Here is a 20,661-nt window from a genome sequence, read left to right on the forward strand (position 1 = left end):
ATCTGCCTGTCATTAGTACTAAATGTTTCATAAAATGAAATATAAAGTAAGTAACCTAATGTAAAATTTTGGTTTTTTAACGGTCTATGATTCACATGGCACTGTGTTCAATATTATTATATATCAAATTGTAATAAATGAAGTTATTCATTAGATGCTAAGTTGGACAGAAAATACTTTCTAAACTAATGCTAGTTTTACATATCTGAATATTGCAGATCAGAATTTTTTTCGGTTTTTTATTTCCCACTGCCTTCAACTATTTATGTGATTCATCTGGGAGTGTTCTTTCTAAAGGCTCTAAGGAAATAGAGGATATAGCTCAATACTTTTTCTTCAAATCTAAGCTACTATATAATTTATCTCTATGTCCTTAGTGTACAAAATAAAACTTTTAAATCAATTTATTATTTTCTGTAACTCCTATGGTATTAAATGATATGATAATATTTATTACAATTACTACAGAGATATGTTTGGGGACGTACAAGAGACAATGCAGAGCAGAAATGAGATGGGCCAGGTATATAAAGGAATCATACAGACTGCAGGAAGGCATTTGCTAGAAGTCTCTCTTAGTTGTGAGGCTCAGAATTAAGTCCTTCCTCTTTGAGTTCTATGTGATGGTAAGTGCATAATCCACATCCCTAAAGCTTAGTCAAAGTTAATCATGGTATAACAGCCTTCCAAAATTCAAACTATTGTTTTTGGTTTTAATTATTTTTACTTGATTGAAAAGTAACTAGATCTGGGTGAAGAAAAGCTGAGCAAAATATTAATTGTTTCCTGTTTTTGCCTTAACAATTGAAGTGGAACATTAAAAAAATGTTGAAAATGAAATGCCTTCTTGACATTTTAGCATAAATGTTTACAGCCGCATGGCTGTTTGAGAAAAACATGACTGTTCCACTAACTCACACTGTCACATGCTTTTAAAGAAATAACTGCAGGATAAAGCTGTAGCTGTTCATCACATTAAAAGATGAGTTTACTGAAGGACTAAAACAATTACTACTTTTTACTTAATGAGCTCATATGTTTACATCTTTTTTCTCCAGAGCCTAGCTAAAGAGTGGATAATGAGTTCAAGAGAGGGAAAAAAAATATTCTGAGAGATTGGCAAAGATTGTCTCACTTCTTAAACTCAAAGAATTTTCTTTTTTAATTCAGTCAGGGGTTATGCTACTATGTGTTCTTTCAATGCCATGTTATGTCTGGGGCTGGAAGCAGAGATGCCAAAATACTGTGAAAAGCTGTTCTCGTGGCATTTTCCTCTAAGACTGAGAATGTTAAAAAATCTGACAAGAAAGCCTCTTTTCAGATTTCTGCCCCAATTTTGCAGACTTGAGGGGCTTGTGTAGTCCTAATAAGCTTCAGCTAAGCCTGTGAAGATTTAGATGCTCATCTTAATCAACCCAAAATTCCAAACTTTCTGAGTGCCGCCCATCACCAATCTAAACCTGAAAGCTAAGGTTCTACCTCCAGCAACAGTTTTCAAATGAATGTCCATTCATTTGAAGGAAATGTCAAGCACACCACGTATATCAGGCTGTACTAGAGAAGCACATTTCATTGATGCGGTGTATATGGCATATCTTTCAGCAGTCAAAAAATTAATCATCGTCTCTATATTCTTTTCACTTTCCAAAGTTTGCTAACTGTACTGGCACGCATAGTTATACACTATGCAAGAGGTTACTTGCTTTCCTGTGAACCCAGTGATTATCTTACGTTTGTCCTTTTCAGACTGGAAGAAAAGCAATGAAAATCAGCTGGACAGGGTGCTGGCCCATCTTGTCTAGACTATGGTTTTGCCAAGAAAGTTTGGCCCAGATGATCCTTGAGGTCCCTTCCAACCTGGTATTCTATGATTCTATGAAAACTGGTCCTAATACAATAGGCTAGGGAAATATTTTTAGCCTCAAACTCCAAGTATCACAAGTCAGCATTTAAAAAACAGAGAGAGAAAGGGATTAGCAAGTATAAATACAGGAATCTAATGCATTTGCAAAGCATAGGTGTACTGAGGAAAGGGTTGAAGAGGTGGAGCAGAAAGTGTCAGAAAATAGATTTCAGTTCTCTATTACATATTCACAAAGCCAGCAGAAATAGAGGTATGGCAGAAAAGTAAAGAAAGTAGAATGAAATAAATTATACAAAAGAGTATTCTTTATAAGCAGTGGACTATTAGTAGCAGCTGGGGAGATTACTCTGGTGACTTAATAGATTTTTTTTTTAATAGAAGGAAGAAAGTCACACTTGTTAAGGGTGAAATTTTACCTTAATACTCATCTCGTATGCAAGACTATATAGTCCTTAGAAAGCATAACATTTATATTTTTCATCCATTTGTGTAAGTTTTGTCGAATTCCTAGGGGAATGTATGTTACTAACAGTCGGGACCTGAAAATACGAGTCAGAGTGTGAAAATGAAGATATTAGAACAGCTTTGTTCATTGTTCACAATATTTATCAAGTCTAACAAATGCAGAGCTGATTTGGTACAAGGACATCCTAACACTAAGTACTTACTAAATCTGAAAGACGCACGTGTTATTCACTGAATAATGATCTGTCTACAAGTGCAGATTTTTTTGTAAGTTTTTTATGATGTAAAAGATAATCCAGAATTAATATTTTCAGTTCTATGACCGATGACAACGAATACCAAATACTATTTCTCTTCTCTAATCTGGTATCTATGCTTCTTTCTTTCTTAAATTAAGTTGTCATAAATATGGTTTAGGTAAACATAATCTTAGTTACAGACCCAAATTCTCCAGAACTCCTCCTTAATGTACTATTATGAAGTGAACAGAATCAATGATATGAAATAAAAATGCAATGCAGAAAGTGTTAAAAAACCCACCCATGAATAATTTCTCTATTGCCCAGGCAGCTCCACTGCAGTCTCACATCAGTTTCAGATGGTGCCAAGTCAACCACAGTTCAATTTGGTTTATAATGCACTCTCCCAACTGAGAGACACGAATTGTTTTACTATTTTAATGAGAACATAAGCTTACGCTGCCGTGATTTCTGTTGCCTATAGAGAATTTTAGAAACTTTTATTGTTTGCAAGGAGTAAACTAAAGTAGTGCATCAAAACAGTTTACTATTGTCTATGACTACTTAGGAAAACGATAAATTTTACTCCCCAGCAAGCAGCATTCTGATTGCTGCTACAAGTGACCTGCAGTAAAACTGGACCACGCTGCCTTCCTTCCTCGTCTATTGCAACTTTCCTTTTTTATTTGTACATTTATCATGCACTCATTAAAACTTCAGTGAAATAAGACATGCAAGAAGACAATAGTTTATAGGAACCACAAAACAGCAATGTAACATGTAATGCTTCATAATGAAACGATACAAATATTGCTGTACAAAATTAAATACATATGCAAGTGAAATACATCCTTGTCACACAACAGTGTAATGCATACTTTTTATAAACTGGTAACTTCAATTTTCAATTTATAGGATACATCCTAATTTTGTGTGTCAAGAGTTCATGAGACTTTCCCTTGAAGGCTACTGAATTGCACCAGCATTAATGCAAGTGCTCGTCTGGTAGAATAAAATTTGTATTTTTTCTGATACACAGAAGTATATGAAAAACTGTGTTCCTCTAAGCACACAAACCATTAGTATTAAAAAAAAAAAAAAAAAAAAAAAAAAGTTGCATTCTAACAATAAACGGGGTAAGCCAAGAAACATTCAAAAACCTCTGTCACCCTCCCTTTCTGTGTCACTTCTTTTCAGTCAACTGTATCCAGACAGATGTCATAACCAGGATATATGCTGGGTAAGAGTATAAAACACTTATTTGCTAACTGATACACAGACAAGACAGGCAGGACTAACAAGCTATTAGGTTAAATGTTAATCTCACCACCCTCCAAGGAGACAGTACAGTGCTTTTGATCAGGCAGCCAATGAAGGGGTTCAAACAAGTTGATCCATTTTGTGGATGAGATGATTTTCTTCATACTCCCTTAGGATTTTAACATTTTTCATTCCAGTATTCTTTATTTTGAATCCTTGAGCTATTATTAGTAGCATGTAAATATTTGCTATTACCATCTTAGCTATCTCCTATTTATCTGCATTTTTATTCTGTTATTTTGTACAGCTCTAAGATGTATACTTTCTCTCTGGTTTTTCCCATCTCCATTTTCCCAAAAGTCTAAGCCAAAGTTACACAGCTGTACTGTGTCCAAACCACATTTTGGATCACAAACAGCTGAAACCCTGAGAGGAGGGTTACAGGATCAAAATACTTGATTCAGGTGGTGAAGATCAGCTGGCAACAAATGCAGCTCCACCTGTGGCAGTTCCAATAGTTTGATTACAATGACTCTGTTGGAAAAGAAATCCTTGTCTTCCTTGAGTTCTTACTATTTCTCTAGAAATACTACCCACTGTGTAAGCCCATTTCTTTGTGGCATTTATTTCATGCTGTGAAGTAATAAAATAATGATGCAAGATCCAGCTTTGTTAAAACTGTTCCACATAACAAAGAATAAAGGACATTTGGTGCCACTCTTACCATGACTCATCACAAATGAAAAAGTATGAACAGATCTATAATGAATAGATATAATTAAGTAGGACATGAACAAATGAGAGAAATAATGAAGCAAACTATGCTAAAATTATACATCTCAATACTCTTCAGTAGTCTAAGGAAGAAAAACATTGCTTATGAAGAAAATTATCTAGTTTAAATTATTATTTTTATTTTTCCTTCTTTCCCATTAATACTTGAGCATATAAATGTTATTAATTTAAAACACTTGTGTCCTAAAAAAAACCATGCAGCTGAATCTGTTGTGATTATTACCATCCACAGGAAATCTTTCAATATCTCATTTTGTTTGTCCTCTTTGTAGAATATGATGAAGTCTATATTTCATCAAAAAAATATTTTCCTTTAGGGCAACTTGACCTTTTAAAATGAAACCCTCTTTTCTGTTAGTTCTCTGTCTTTTTAGGGCACCCCTTCCCCATAAAACACTGTACTAACTAAGGTGTAAAGTGCCTTTTGGAGTCAGTAGGACAAAAGACTGGGAAGGGGGCATCCTGTACTCATAGCACTGTCACAGATCTTGTGATCATAGAAGCATACCTCTTTTTTTTTTTTCTTTTTTTTTCCCCTGGCTGTGCATCTTCTCCCTCTTCTTTGCTTAAACATGAGACTCCTCATAGTGGAGACCATTTTTCGTTACATAAATGAGTTTCACTTACCACTGAACAAATGTTTTTCTGCCTTTTAAGGACTACAAGTGTCTGGGTAGGCTAACGCATTAAAAGGACCATTCATCTACTATTTAGCTTTTCCAAACCTGGGCCCTCACATATATTATCTTATTCTGACATAGATAATAATTACAGATATTCCTTCAGTTGCATAAAAAAACTTATCTATGTGGTAAGATATAGTGTTATGAATATAAAAATTAAAAACAATCAAAAGACAAAGAACACAAAGCGCAAAAAATACATCATGAGACAGAAAAAGACTTTAAACATAAGTAAAAGTGTTTATCAAAGAAACATTAGGAACAAGACACCAATTCCTCTTACACAAAAAATAGACTGAAGAAATGTCTAACTAGTAATTCCAAATATCTTCACAAAAGCAGAAAAATAAAGTATGAACGCAAATAAGTAAACTAGAACAGTAATTTTCAATCTTTCAGGTTTGTGAGCCATTATTATAATGATTATGATTATCATGTATGGGTTACTCTTATATGCAACTATAAGCTTGGTGATGTTCTTTGTTACCTTTGTGCACCATATAAATGTATTCTAGGACTCTCCAAAAGCATTCGTGGATCATAGACTGAATAAAACAGTGCATGAGAATTCACAAAGTAATCTCTGTTGACTGAGCTCCACACCTAGCCTCCATAAAGCCCACTTTAACACTTACACATATATCTGTGCTGGATTTGGCTAGGATAAAGTTAATTTGGGTCATATTGGCTAGTATGGGGATATGTTTTGGACTTGTGCTGAAAACAGTGTTGATAACACAGGGATGTTTTAGTTACTGATGAGCAGTGCTTACTCAGAGTCAGGGTCTTTTCTGCCTCTCACACCACCCCACTAGTGAGCAGGCTGGGGGTGTACAAGGAGCTGGGAGGGGACACAGCTGGGACAGCTGACCCCAACACACCAAACAGATATTCCATACCATATGGCATCATGCTCAGCATATAAATCTGGGGGAAGAAGGAAAGCGGGTACGTTCAGAATGATGGCATTTGTCTCCCCAAGAAACCATTACATGTGAAGGAGCCCTGCTTTCCTGGAGATGGCTAAACACCTGCCTGCTGGTGGAAGTGGTGAATTAATTCTTTGTTTTGCTTTGCTTGCATGTGTGGTTTTTGCTTTACCTATTAAATTGTCATTATCTCAAGCCACAAGTTTTCTCACTTTTACCCTTCCAATTTTCTTCCCCATTCCACTGGGGAGATGTGACTGAGCAGGGGCTTAATTGCAGCTGGGGTTAAACTATGACAATAACTTAATGGGACCTTTGGAATAAGTACTATGCACGCATGCACAATGACTGAGAATATTAATAAATGAATGAATTAATAATCAAAGTCAACAATAATATAGGAATGAAAGATTCATTGTAAAGATCTTGTTCTGAGGTGAGTAATCAAAAGAAGCAAGTTCGCAAGTCCTCAAGTAGGATCAATGTGGAATCAAAAACTATCTTTAATCCAATAATCAGGTATTACAGACATAATATGGACACACTATGTGATGGAAAGATGCCATATGGGAAAGGAATAGTTCATAACACATAATCACCCCTTTACAGTAACAAACAGAAAAAAAAAAAAAACCAAAAACAAAAACAAAAAATGGATAACTCATCTTCTTGCATAAATTATGCTTTTTCTTTTGACATGTCTTTTCACATATTGTCCTTTAGACTTTTACATGTTAAAGTCAGCCTCTAACATTTAAAATTGTATGTAATAATGCATGCCATTATTATAAACCAGTATCTGATATTCAGAATGTGAAAAACAGATTATGTCTTAATTATATTATTCTTTTAAAAGTCAGTTTTTGATGTCCTTTAATCTCATTAATTCTGTGCTTCAATGTATATTCAACAAATACTTGACAAATAAAACAGGAGATTAATGCTCCATTATAAAGAGCACTACATACAAAGTAACTTGTAGTTTCACTGAGCACAATTTACATCTGTGGCAGAAATTTGGATTATGGAACATGTTAATTTGTATTTGAAACACAGCTCTGACAATTTGAGAAGCAATAGGCATGCAGTAATATCAGGTAAAGGGAGTCCTACTTCAGTCTTTTAGTTTGTCCGTTTACCAGTTGATTGTGAGAATAATGTTCTTTTTTTTCTGGCTGTGACTGTAGATTTTTTGCATTTGCTCATGCACAGAAGAAAAGTAACATTTAAAAAATCCAACATTATTTTAACATTTTCAGTAGTACAAAAGAACCAATTTCTGTCATAGAAACTAATTTATTCACACCCATTAGACTTGTTGCTCTTCTTTTTATTTCCCTTATATATAAATCATCATTATGCTAAAATTACTATTTAAGCCATTTCATGTTAAACTAAGCAGGCTATTCTCAAATCATTCATAGATCTTTCATTTTTCAGTCACTACTCCTTTAGATGTTTCTATTCTGAATTCTCTGTAATACGTGGATTTCCTCCTTGATATGGTGAAAATGTTGTCTCATAAATCTCACTCTCAAAAATCTTAGCACTCTGTACTGGTTATTCCTATATGTTATTTTAAGTTTATTGACTTAATATTCTTAGCTACTTTTCTAGATCATATAAAATTATTCCAAAAATCTCCAGAAGAATTTATTGATTATAGATTGAAGATAGTGTGGGAGAAGGTACAAAGCAATCTCCTTCCCATAATTTAGCTTCCCCGTAGTCTATGCTTATCAGTCACACATATCGCAGTCATAGAGTCACATACAGGTCTCTTGCAAAGACTCTCTATCTTGCAAATTCAGAGATAATATAATTTACCTTGATTTTAATTTCTCCTATTAATACATGTAAAAATTGGGAAGAAAAAGCTTCTAGGCTACTGGCTCCACTGAGATCTTACATTCACCTTCTTATCTGTTACGCACAATTTATGTCTTAGCAATTGCAAGTGTTGCCCTAATTCTTTGCTCCTAGGTATCTGATTTGTATATGGCTATACTAAAGTGCATTTTTTTTTTTTTCATGAAATCCATTAAATGCACAGAATTGTTCAGTACCTGTGACCATCCCCAATTTCACAGAATCACAGAATTGTCTAGGTTGGAAAAGACCTTGAAGATCATCTAGTCCAGCCATTAACCTAACACTGACAGTTCCCAACTACACCATATCCCTCAGCGCTATGTCAACACGACTCTTAAACACCTGCAGGGATGGGGATTCCACCACCTCCCTGGGCAGCCCATTCCAACACCCAACAACCTGTTCTGTAAAGAAATGCTTCCTAATATCCAGTCTTAACCTTCTCTGGCACAACTTGAGGCCATTCCTCTTGTCCTGTCACTTGTCACTTGGTGAAAGAGACTCATCCCCAGCTCTCTGCAACCTCCTTTCAGGGAGATGTAGAGGGTGATGAGGTCTCCCCTCAGCCTCCTCTTCTCCAGACTAAACAACCCCGGTTCCCTCAGCCGCTCCTCATATGACATGTGCTCCAGACCCTTCACCAGTTTTGTTGTCCTTCTTTGGACACACTCGAGTAATTCAACATCCTTTTTGTAGTGAGGGGCCCAAAACTGAACACAGGAATCGAGGTGCAGCCTCACCAGTGCCGAGTACAGGGGTAAGATCACTTCCCTGTCCCTGCTGGCCATGCTATTTCTGATACAAGCCAGGATGCCTTTGGCCTTCTTGGCCACCTGGGCACACTACTGGCTCATGTTCAGCTGGCTGTCAATCAACACTCCCAGGTCCCTCTCTGACTGGCAGCTCTCCAGCCACTCCTCCCCAAGCCTGTAGCGCTGTTGGGGGTTGTTGTGGCCAAAGTGCAGAACTCGGCATTTGTCCTTATTGAAGCTCATACAGTTTGATTTAATTCACCTTAGCCTCTGTAGCAACTTAGTTAGGAGATTGTTTTATTTTTTCTTCAGATAAATATTAAAAAAAGATCAAGTGGTATCGGGTATATGTTAGGACTGATAGTTCAAAGGTCTAATCAGACTCCTCTGTTATCATTGTAACATGCAACTCAGACTCACATATATAAGCTTGTTCAAATTAACAGATATTCTTTAATATCTTGCACAGTTACAATTGGAAGGGAAAATATTTCATCATCCTCTGAAATGAATTCAGTATCCAGCACATAACATATAAAATACAAGGGACTAAATAAACTGGAGATTTCTACAAGTGTTTCAGGACGCATTTTGCATAATTTACTCTTTATTCAGATGACATTGTAGGTTTTAAGAACTACATAGCTACAAGGTGGTAAGTTTGGAAGTGGGGAAAAAGTAGATCTCTAACAAATATGTAATGTTTACTGAATTTAGTTTAGTCATAACATAAACACACACAGAGAGTTTTGAAGAATATGAGTTGGAAGGAATATAAAGTTGAGAGTTAAATCCCTACTGCAGACCCTATGATGGCCTGAAGGCCTCAGTTAGGTAAAAGAAATTTCTGCTTAGCAAGTGTTAGCTTATATGCAGTAAACAACTGACAGTAGTGCACTGGAGATAAGAAAATAAAGAAAAAGTCCTTAAATTAACAAACAGCATTATATCACAAAATGAAGAATAAAACCAAACAGTAGCAGTGAGAAAACACACAAGTAGCGTTTCCCCAGCCAATTAGTGAAGGTAGCACTTCTCAGGTAACATACAAAATAGTCTATATTTGTTTATTCAATTTCGTGTAATCTGGCAACAAATCAAGAGATGAATATGAATAGAGTTGTTGGGAGCTTTTCATATTAACACTGTCTTTCCATATGAAAGTGCTGGTTTAACAAAATGAACAGACAATACTATGCATAAAACATGGCAAAGTATACCTAGTTCAGATCAATAACATAGTGATCAAACTCAAAGGAAAATAATAATTCCTCTTTCTTGTAGGACAGTTAAAATGAGGCATAATTAATATGTATGGATTAATCTGCATAAGTGGCTACCTCCACATCTCTTCTGACTGTAACTCTTTGGTGGGCGGGCCTTGGCTGACTGCCTGATCCCCCACCGAGCCACTCTCTCACTTTTCCTCCTCAAAAGAACAAACACCTTAATAATTAATATCTGCCCCTCCCCAACTCCCATCCTCCTTTCTCCTAGATTTTATTGCTGAGCATGTTGTCATACAGTATGGAATATCCTTTTGATCAGTTTGGGTCCTCTGTCCCGGTTATGTCTCCTCTCAATCTCTTGCCCACCCCCAGCCCACTGGCCCTAGATTGGAGAGACAGCCTTGATGCTGTGTGAGTGCTGCTCAGCAGGAACCAAAACTCTGGTGTGTTATCAACACCATTCTAGACACACGTGCAAAGCACAGCACCATATGGGCTGCTATGGGGAGAGCTAACTCCATCCCAGCCAGACCCAATACAAGCTCCAACCAGAGAAATGTGCTTTTTTGTCAGTGTAAGTAATGTTTCATAAAAACAAAAATAAACCAAAAAAACATCACCAGTAATTTGTTGCTTAGATTAAGCCATGTTCCTGCTAGACTGAGTAACAGGGAAGGTACATTACTGATATATATTTCTGGGACTATTTACAGAAAAAAAGGTAGACTTTTGGTAATGAAACTGTAGAGTCTGTGGAAACGAAAATGTAAGAATGAAATATTTATATCAGTAATGTATGTTAGGTAATAAAATATTATTTTGAGCTTTCTACTCCAATAGTATACATAATTTGAAAAATTTTAAGAACCAGAAGTGATATTTAACTGATTTTCTTGGAATAATAATTAAATAAAAGTTATGTTCATGAGTTTTTCTTAGAAGAACTATAAGACAAGGTGCACAAATCCAGACAGCAAGAGAAAGAAGGCGTATGAGCTGATATTCAGCTAATATCATACTTACTAACAGCACCTGGCATTGTGCTAGGAAACTGCACCAGAACCAAATTTCTATCTAACATCATGTGATACCCATTGGTTGAATAACATAAAAATTGGATAAATATGATTCATTACTCTTAGAAGTGTCTGTGGCTTTCTTTCATATTTTCAAGCTTCAAATAAATAAACTAGGACAGTACAATCACTGTATCATAAATAAACCTTTGCTATTCATCTATAAAACAGAGCTACCATGTTTTTAATACATGAGTAAATTTGTTATACATTTTCTTTCTCAAAAATTATTACCTGAAATGGTACCAGCCTATGAAGTTAAAATTAATTCCAAACTGCATTTAAAAAAATAACATGTGATGAATTGTCAGAACTGAATGAATTTGTTCTTACATTATTTATATTTTATTAACTGTTATTCACATATAATTTAATGTCTGAAATAAAATGTTTTGCCATGATGTTATCTCATATTCCAATGAAATACGTCTGATGATATATTTCAATGAAAATCACTGATCTCAGTATACCTTGCTCAAAAACTAATAGTCAGAAGACTGTTTGAGACTTCATGATTAGAAAAACACTTTTGACAACAGCAGTTAGAACTGTATCAAAAGCTCTTCCACAAAATACATTCCAGCAGGTGTCTCAGTTTTAGGATTATTGACAAATTTAGCTATAATAATGTAAACATTTCAGCATTACAGGCTATGTTGGTGACATTTTAGATGACAACACTGAAATAACAAGTACACAAAAGGAAAACTCAAACAAGAGAGTAAGAACTTATAACTGAAAGTTTTTCCTCCTTTTCCATTTTCTTTCTTTCTGAGCTTATTCCTATTTTTTGAAGGGAGAGTGGGAGAATGTGCAAAAGAATTGGTACACAGCTATGAAGAAATACACTTTCAATGTATTTCAGTCAGTTTACATTCTATGAAAACAATTGAAATACAAACTGCATCAGGATACTGTTATTTTTTCTGCAATATTCTAAGTATTTTTTAAAAACAGTTATGTATTAAAATAATTGTTAAAGAAAACATAGCTGTCTACTCATACTAATTGAAAAAAAAATCCTAGTACTAATTCTAGGTCACAACACTGGCAAGAATAATAATCTCAGAGCTTCAATACTTTATACCAAGTTAGACAATTCTACTTAGTCAAAATATTGCAATAGAATTCTCATGAGGACAGCCATCTCTGAATAGGCTTCTTATTTATATTTTAGATGGAAATGCAATCCCATGAGGAAAACCACTGTTTCTCTGATAGTTACTACTTTAAAAAAAGTTAAATTTCTAATGCATATGAACAATATCTAAGAAAAATAAATGCTATCACCTTGCTAAAACAAATTTGAATACTATTTAATTTGAAACAAGGACGATCCTTATAAATACAAACACAGATACAAATAAAAAAAATCTAGAATATAACCTCATAAAATTAAGTTACAAGAGTTGGTGTCATTCACTAAAACTCTAAGCTTTCTACATGTCTTCTGGTGTAGTACAGTTGAATGCTGAGCCATTAAATAGCTGAAAGCCTAACTCTCAACTACCACCAAGGAGTAAGATGCTTTGTACCAGGCTTATGTTTTCTTCATTTTTCTGGTTTACAGCCAACGGCCTCAGCTGGGAAATCTTTATATGTGAAAAGAGAAAGAAGCCAATGTTTTGCTCATTTTTCACAGGCACCTGGCTAATGTCAAACAACTTGTGGCAAAATATTTGGTTTTATATTGCCAATTATTGGAGTTCAAAATTAAAAATGGAGGGAAAATTGATCACATAAACTGAAAGAATATAAATTCATTAAGGCTGTTAAACACAGCATTTATAAACTTCTTCAAGAATTCCTTTGGAACTATATTTTAGCAGCTAGTAGGGGAAGTATTATTCTGAATAGTCTTAAGTTAATTTTAAATTCTAGCAGAGATATTAAAACCTAAATATTTTAAAACTGAAAAATAATAAAAATAAAACAATTTTTTTTTCAGGATTTATAAAGTATGTATCATGTAAAAAAGTTAAAATGGGTTGTTTGTTGTGTCCTAAAGCCAGCATAAGCAAAACGCTCTTAACATATGTCCTATACAGTACCTGTTCCTCTGTAGTTCCCTCTAGTAGTGAGTGTGATTCTTATCAGCCAAACTTGACATTAAAGAGACTTTTTTTCATTTTCAGTACATGATTTATGGGAATTTCTCTATTTATTAGTTAATATCATGCTTGACTGATATTTAACCTATCCCAGCAGACGAATCATCCATGGGCACTTCAGACTTGGCTGTGAAAGGAAAAAAAAAAAATCAATAAAATTGATAAGCGATTAGGAGATACTTAAATTTACTATTCTGTTTGATATCTATGTTATCTGAATTCACTGCTGATAATAATGTTTTTCTTTTGAAAGTGACCAGTGATGAAAATTGTTATCTGTTTTCCTTTAAAACTCTGTACAGAAAATATCCTTGTGATGAGGATAAAAAGAATTTTGACACAAAGTACAGAGATCAAACATATATTTCTTTGGAACTGGATTATATTTCATTTATTTGCATGAAGGAAGATGCATTATCACCTGAAAAAGCTTTTCAAGTCAGACTGTGTTTTCACTATGTCTACAGACAGCATAGAAAAGATGATAACCAGCTCTTCAGAACTGTGTAATAAATTACTTTAAGTAGTGCAGTCTAGTGCCTTCAGCTTCCACTGACATAATCAGTTGGAAGAAATGCCTTTGTATTTCCTCTTATGTTAGGTGATATATTTTAAGGTTGAGCCAAACATCTCATTTGATCCTAGAATTTTCACCTCTGAAACATGGGAAAAGTCTGAGGGGCATGCGTGGGCTGCACTTGAGAATGATTTTGCCTCATTTCTAAATATAAGTAATGCTAACAATCAGTACACATTCAGAGAATGATTATTGACATCTTATTTCACCTTAAAAATGACATGACACCAAGTAGATTTTTAAGAGCTGACAAATAGCTCTCGTTCATTTCGTAGATTCAAGCATGTACATATATTGGACCACGTACTTGGAGACACAGGAACAAAGTGGATTAGAAAGTGTCTTTACTAACGGGAATCACTAAAACAAAGATTATTTTTATCTTTTGTTTTAATCTTAAAATGAATTATCTTGCAAAAACATGTTTGCTGTCAAAAATTTTAATCTCAGGAATCTCATCCAAAGTCTGTCAATACTGTAGTCACAAAAATTCACACACACTTTATACTAATGGACTTGATTTTTCCATTTATATTGTATTTTCTAAGACAAATGTAAAGTTAAGACTAAACACACTTTGGCAGATTTAAGAGAATTCAAGTATATGTGCTATTTGTTAAATTAAACTGGAGAGAAATGTGAAGAGATGCTCTCCAAGAGTGATATTTTCTTCAAAATTTTATTGACACCAGATGTTAAGCTTACCATGAAAGCCCTTTTGTTTGTTTGCTTGTTTATTTCTTTTTGAAGAAGGAGTAGGAAGTTGCATTTGTCCAGCAGTGGAGCCAGCATGTTGTTTTAGACAAGGAAAGAAGGAAATAAAAGAGAAAAAAAGCCTTGAGGTAAGTTTTAATATACAAAAGCAAAGAGTTACAGCCATCTGGCATTTTGACAGAATGGATCAACTACCCTCCTGTAGCTCCTTCTTTCTTCTTAATCTACAAGGTCAACTGCTGGCTTGCCTTGCAGGTATTTATAGTGAAAACATATAGGTTTCTGTCTGCTAAGCATGCTGTATGTTTACTCCACTTCAAACAAAATTCTCAAACTGTCTGTTTAGATCACTGAACATTACTAACGTTGGTCCAAGCTTGCAGTCTTCTCTCACACAAAACTCCCATTGAAATTAAAGGGATTTTGTGTAAGAATAGTGGGATCAGCCTCATATTTGCATTCTGTCTTTATGAGATAAGAAGTGTTCGCAAACTGTTTTTATGGGAAACATTAAACTACTATTATGTGATTGCATAGGCTTTCTTTTGCAAGACAGAAAGATTATTATATCTTCAACTAAAGCAAATTCTACAGGCATTTTGTTGACATGTAACACACTGAATAGTAGTCAGTAATTTGTTTATGTTACAATGGATGGTTTCCACTGAAAAAAATAACAGCAACTACCAAAACAACAAAAGGGTATGTTTCTAGGTGGTTCATTTTCACTGCACTCAGAAAAGTAATATATATGTAGCAGCATTTGTTACCTGCAGGTCATTTAGCTCTCAGTGCCAACACAGCTCCCTTAGGCTCCCTTTTGGTACAAGAATTCTTGAAAAACACAACCACAAAATTCTTCATGACGAGAACAGTTACAGCAACATATAATATGTCTTCCCTTGTGCACACCTTGTTATCTCTAGGAAGACAGAAGTATCATTTACCTGTAAAACAAGACCAGTTTGTTCATAAGAGACCAAGGAATACAAGCTGTTAGATGTCTTAAAACTCAGAAGTAGTTTAACTCTGATTTTCTTTTAGAATGGCAACAAGATTTTCAAATTGCATTTACATTAAGTTGTCTCTAAATGTAGTAGTCGAATTTAGATTATGGCTACTTTGGTTTGGGGTTTTTTGCATATTCTGTTTCCTTAAAAAGTATTTGAGCACTGGAAAAAAGATGTTAATATAAATTAATATGTACCCCGCAATCTCCAAAGGCTAGCATTTCTTAGGTTTTCAAGGTTGTTTTCTGGAAGCTGGTTAATGGATAAGATTTTTTAAGTTTAATGGCATCATTTTTCAATTGACACCTGATTTTCCAAAAAGTGCATTACAAGGCAGTTTTGAATTGTGATGGATATTTGTAAAATAATACATATGAGAGTGTAAGCGGTGAAACTGATATAGTTGTTCTAAAATGAAAAACACAAGAAGGAAACAATGTCTATTATTTCAATAGAACTCTAGCTGAAATAGAAAACGTCAGAGTGTCTTTGCTTAACTGGTCTGATATAATATGAGAATAATCAGGAAACATGCAGGAACTTGAAATTACTTTAATAAATAGTGGAAACATGGCACTATTACTACATACTAACACCATGAAGAAAAGTAAGCTAGGAAAGCAAAAATCCCAGCTCATTAAGGCCTTCAGCCTCCTGTGAAAGGTAACTTGCTCAAAATGCCTAACAAAAATGAAGAAATTGCATTCTTAGAGGTTTTTAAGAAGCATTTTTTATAATTATGGAAGCTAAGGGCTGTTGGTTTGGGTTTTTTTGTTTTTTGGGGGGATTTTGGGGGGGTTTGGGTTTTTTTTATTATTATATTTTATATTCCCTGTGCTACTTAGGCATATTGAATTAGTGTTAAAATAAGATGTTTAACAACTCAGTTTCCTTCATTATTCTAGCATATATTTAACTCAGAAAGTGGAGAAGTAATCTGAAGTAACATCCACTTTCTCTGCTTTTTGAAATGTACAGTCATATCATCAGTAGTTTTGCAGTAGACCATAATCAGAAAGGACATTCCAACCTAAATGCCAGAGGCGAAAACTCAAAAATTCTGCTGAAGAATATCCATAGTGCCCTTCCCCCTCTCCCAGATTGCTCCCTGGACACTGAGCCACAGCTCCAGCAGTGGCCAGAAAATTAAGTAAAGGTTCAATCACAGACCTAAATAACTCGCAGTTCAGATTTTGCTTGTAGTTACTGCCATTTTAAAGGAGCATTTGCAGTTCTAGGGTTCATGTAGAAGAATTAAAGACAAAAGAAAATCAGGCACAGGATAAGAGGAAATTAATTACACACCCCTTATTCAAAGTTATTTGGATAATAAAAATATTTTCCTATGTTTGTATGTACATATCTGTGTGCAAGTATGCACCTCACATTTCCACATAAAGGAGGTAATTGAGCTAAGCATTCATTTTTCTTTTTATTTTATTATCAAGTGTGTTGATAGAGTGGAACTGCAGATATAAAATAATTATTTGGGGGAAAAAAGCTCTAGCTGAGAATAAAAAAGAATTGGTATTATGTATCTACAGAAAGTAGTGGACTTACTAGAAACGCAAAGCTGGCTGTGGATTTTTTTTTGCAAAATACATCTTTTATCAGAAAATTCCAAATCTTTGAAAGAAAACTTTTCCAAGGAAGTTTAAGTAAAGGTTAAATTGATGGCAGTTTAGGACTGCTTTTCTGGGTGGACACGAATTCCCTTGTAGCAAAGTTGTAATGAGAACAACAAACAACTAAAGCATACAAGGACAGCATATGAAAAAATGGTTCAAATTCTTATCTGTTTGATTGGAACTGTCTTGCACATTTTGCTTTGCAGTTCATGAAGTTCTTTTAGCCAAGACCATACTTGACACGACAAATGAGCTGCTTGTTTTCATTTTGGCCCAAAAAATTCCTTCCTCTACCTGAGAAAGCCACCCCAGCAAGTTCTATTGCAATCAGCTGAACAGTGTTCTGCCTGATTTCGAGTAAGTGTGAAACTGTATCTTTTCTGTCACAGTTATTTTCCTTACATGCAGGACCTTATTCATGTTTTCCAACCATCACTATTAATATAACATACAGAGTCTTATATTTTGACACTCTGAATTTGTGTAATCTGTGTTCCTTGCAACTGTTCTTGTTTCTTTAGTAGTTTACTTCATTGGGAATTTTCCCTATCCTTCTGTGATGTGACATGACATTGATCAGCATTTGTGGGATATTTGGGCAAGTTACAATTCCTCATTCTTGCTCGTTGTCACATGTTGGGTTTTAGGCCAGGAAAAAATCAAACAAACAAACAAAAACCTCTTTAAAAGTGAAAAAGAAAGTAATATTATTCTTATATGGATGTACTGTGATATTAATATGAGAACTAAAATAATTTCATAATTACCTTCATGGTTTTCTGGTACTTTGGTTTTCCAACTGTTCTGTACCTAACAACTCTGATTTATTGATCTTATCTTTGAAATTGGGAAAGGACTGCCTTTTTCCAGTGTTAGTACATTACTGTTTCCTGCTAAAAATGACTAAATGTGCTGATATTGTGCATCCATAATGCAGGTTTGCTGTTTTCTTGTGACTAAGGAATTTAATTTGATTAGATTTCAGGTTAAAATCAGTTATGACTGATTTAAAAAGTCATAATTCAGAGTTGAAAAAGAGATAATGTTGCACACCCAACCCAATCAAGCAGTTCAAAGCACTGGATGGTCTCTTTCTTTCCTTCTATACATGCATTGCATGTATATATGCATTCTTTCTCATTTCCCACCATCTGTCCCTTATACAGACACTTCTTAATTTTTGAGCAGACAAGGTGAGGGATATTAATATTTTAGGCTGTATAGCTTGAAGACATAATTTCATTCTTTAATTAATTTCAGGAAATCTAGAAATTCACAGAATATTGAATATTCTAGTGTACCTGTCCATGCTGGGTATAATGAAAGGCTGATATACAAGTGAAAACAGAGTTTTATAATAGAAGAAGAGCAACTCAATATGAGTAGTTAATAGAAGAGGATAAATAAGGTTTTGCTATTCAGCCAAACTTTTAACTCCTACACTACTAATGTGACTAAAATGAAGCTTTGATTTGATCTTTCATAGGTTACATGGAAAAGTGAATTTACTAGTGGTAAACACATAGACATTTCTCTTAATCACTGTTGCTTTCTTAGTCATTTATTTCCTGCTCAACAGGCTGTTCAGAGATGCTGTTAGTTTACCTCACTGGTTGACTCTGCAGTTTAAGGAAAATTCAGAAGTGTCTGCCATTTATGTCAGGAGAAAATGGTAGACTTGACACTGTTGTTTTGTTCATCCTCCGGTTAAATTCTACTTGTAATATCATTATGTTATTATCATTGAATCATAGAATCATAGAATTATTCAGGTTGGAAAAGACTCTTGGGATCATCGAGTCCAACCATCAGCCCTACTCTACAAAGTTCTCCCCTACACCATATCCCCCAGCATCTCATCTAAACGACCCTTAATCATATTTTTAACCCAATGGAGTTACAGTAATTAGATTTTATGCACTCATCTCTGTTGAAAAAATAGTCAAGAGCTTTTGTAAGTCATAAAACCCCAAAAGATGCCTGGGATAACTTTATATTTTCAAAGTTAGAACTTCAAGTGTGAGTTTGGAAACGGAACTACTACTTTTGTACTTCAGCTACAGATACAGTTGCAAACACAAAAGTAAAACATGGTGGTAAAGAGTCAGTGACATCATGACTTATTGGAGAAATATATAAAGTATTTGTAACAGCATGGAAAGTAGGAGCCATATGTGCAATACAGCTGAGGATAACCGGATTGTTTGGGTTACTCAATGTCTTCTATGATAACGAACTGATGTTTACAGAATGACTCGAAATAAAGTACTAGAACAAACTGACAGAATGCTAAGACATGTCCTGAAGCAGCTAGAATTATTGCTTGGTTCCTCTCATATTATAGTCAGTAAGTGGTTTAATATCTGAAATAACATTCTTACTATCTTCCTACACCTGCTTTCTGAAAGAACACCAGCTGAATTGAGAGAAGTGATCTGCTTGCTGGTATTCAGAAAAAAAGGTACCATTTAATCAAAGGTGGTGGTCTTTAGAATAATAAGGAACATTAAGAAAAGGATTTTCTGCTCTTCAGAAATATTACAGAAAAGAAAACCCAGGTTTTTGTGCAATGATCCTCCTATAATAATATGACCGTTGCCTCACTGGAGATCAGTAGTGACTGCAGCTGTGTCAGTCTATATTTATGACTTTTTACAGGTTTCTCTTTTCAGTATTTCAGTGAGAGAGAAACTCTTTCCCTTTGTAGGCTAACATCATCTTGTTTCGGTAGGTTTCCTTTTTTCCTTAACTTTAAGCCACCGACACAGTAGGTGGTTGAGCCAACTGAAACAGAGCTGTGTGTGTTCTCTCATGTACTTAGGCACACGTTTACCGTAGTCCTCAGATCTCACAGCTCATCTATGAGACTTTTTTTTTTTTTTCTCTGCTAAGGAAAACCTTTTACCTTAGGAAAAAAAAAAAAATTAAAAAAGGAAAAAAGAGGAAAAAAAGCAGCCAACAAGTATTGCTCCAGTTAAATTTATAAGTAACTGTAATGAACAAGTACCATCTTTTTTTTTTATTGGTTATGACTGCTGACATCTTTGCATTTTTTAGTTCTGAGAAGTCCACACATAAAGAAGGGATTTTCTTTCAGATATTGCTACTATTAAACTTTAAAAATAAGTTTAAAGAAAAAAGATATTATTATGAGTTATGTATGAAAAAATTGTTGCTACATAGAGCAAATAGATGAAAGGGATAAAAAGTTTCATAAAACAGTGGTAATAAGAATATTTTCCCAGCACTTTATTAGATGTTTTTTTATTAATTTTCATCTTGACCATGCCAGTGATGAATAAGGTCTTCTATAAACCTGAAGAGCTTTGCATGCCAGCACCTAAAATGTCCTGTAACAATATTCGTTGTGGTGATTATGATGTTTGCCAAGGTAAGAATAAGTTAAAGCAGTTTAAGTTAAGGGCAAAAGGAAAACAAGAAATGCAGCCAATAGAAT

Source organism: Strix aluco, chromosome 2, assembly GCF_031877795.1.
Source record: "Strix aluco isolate bStrAlu1 chromosome 2, bStrAlu1.hap1, whole genome shotgun sequence".
In the NCBI taxonomy this organism is placed as follows: domain Eukaryota; kingdom Metazoa; phylum Chordata; class Aves; order Strigiformes; family Strigidae; genus Strix; species Strix aluco.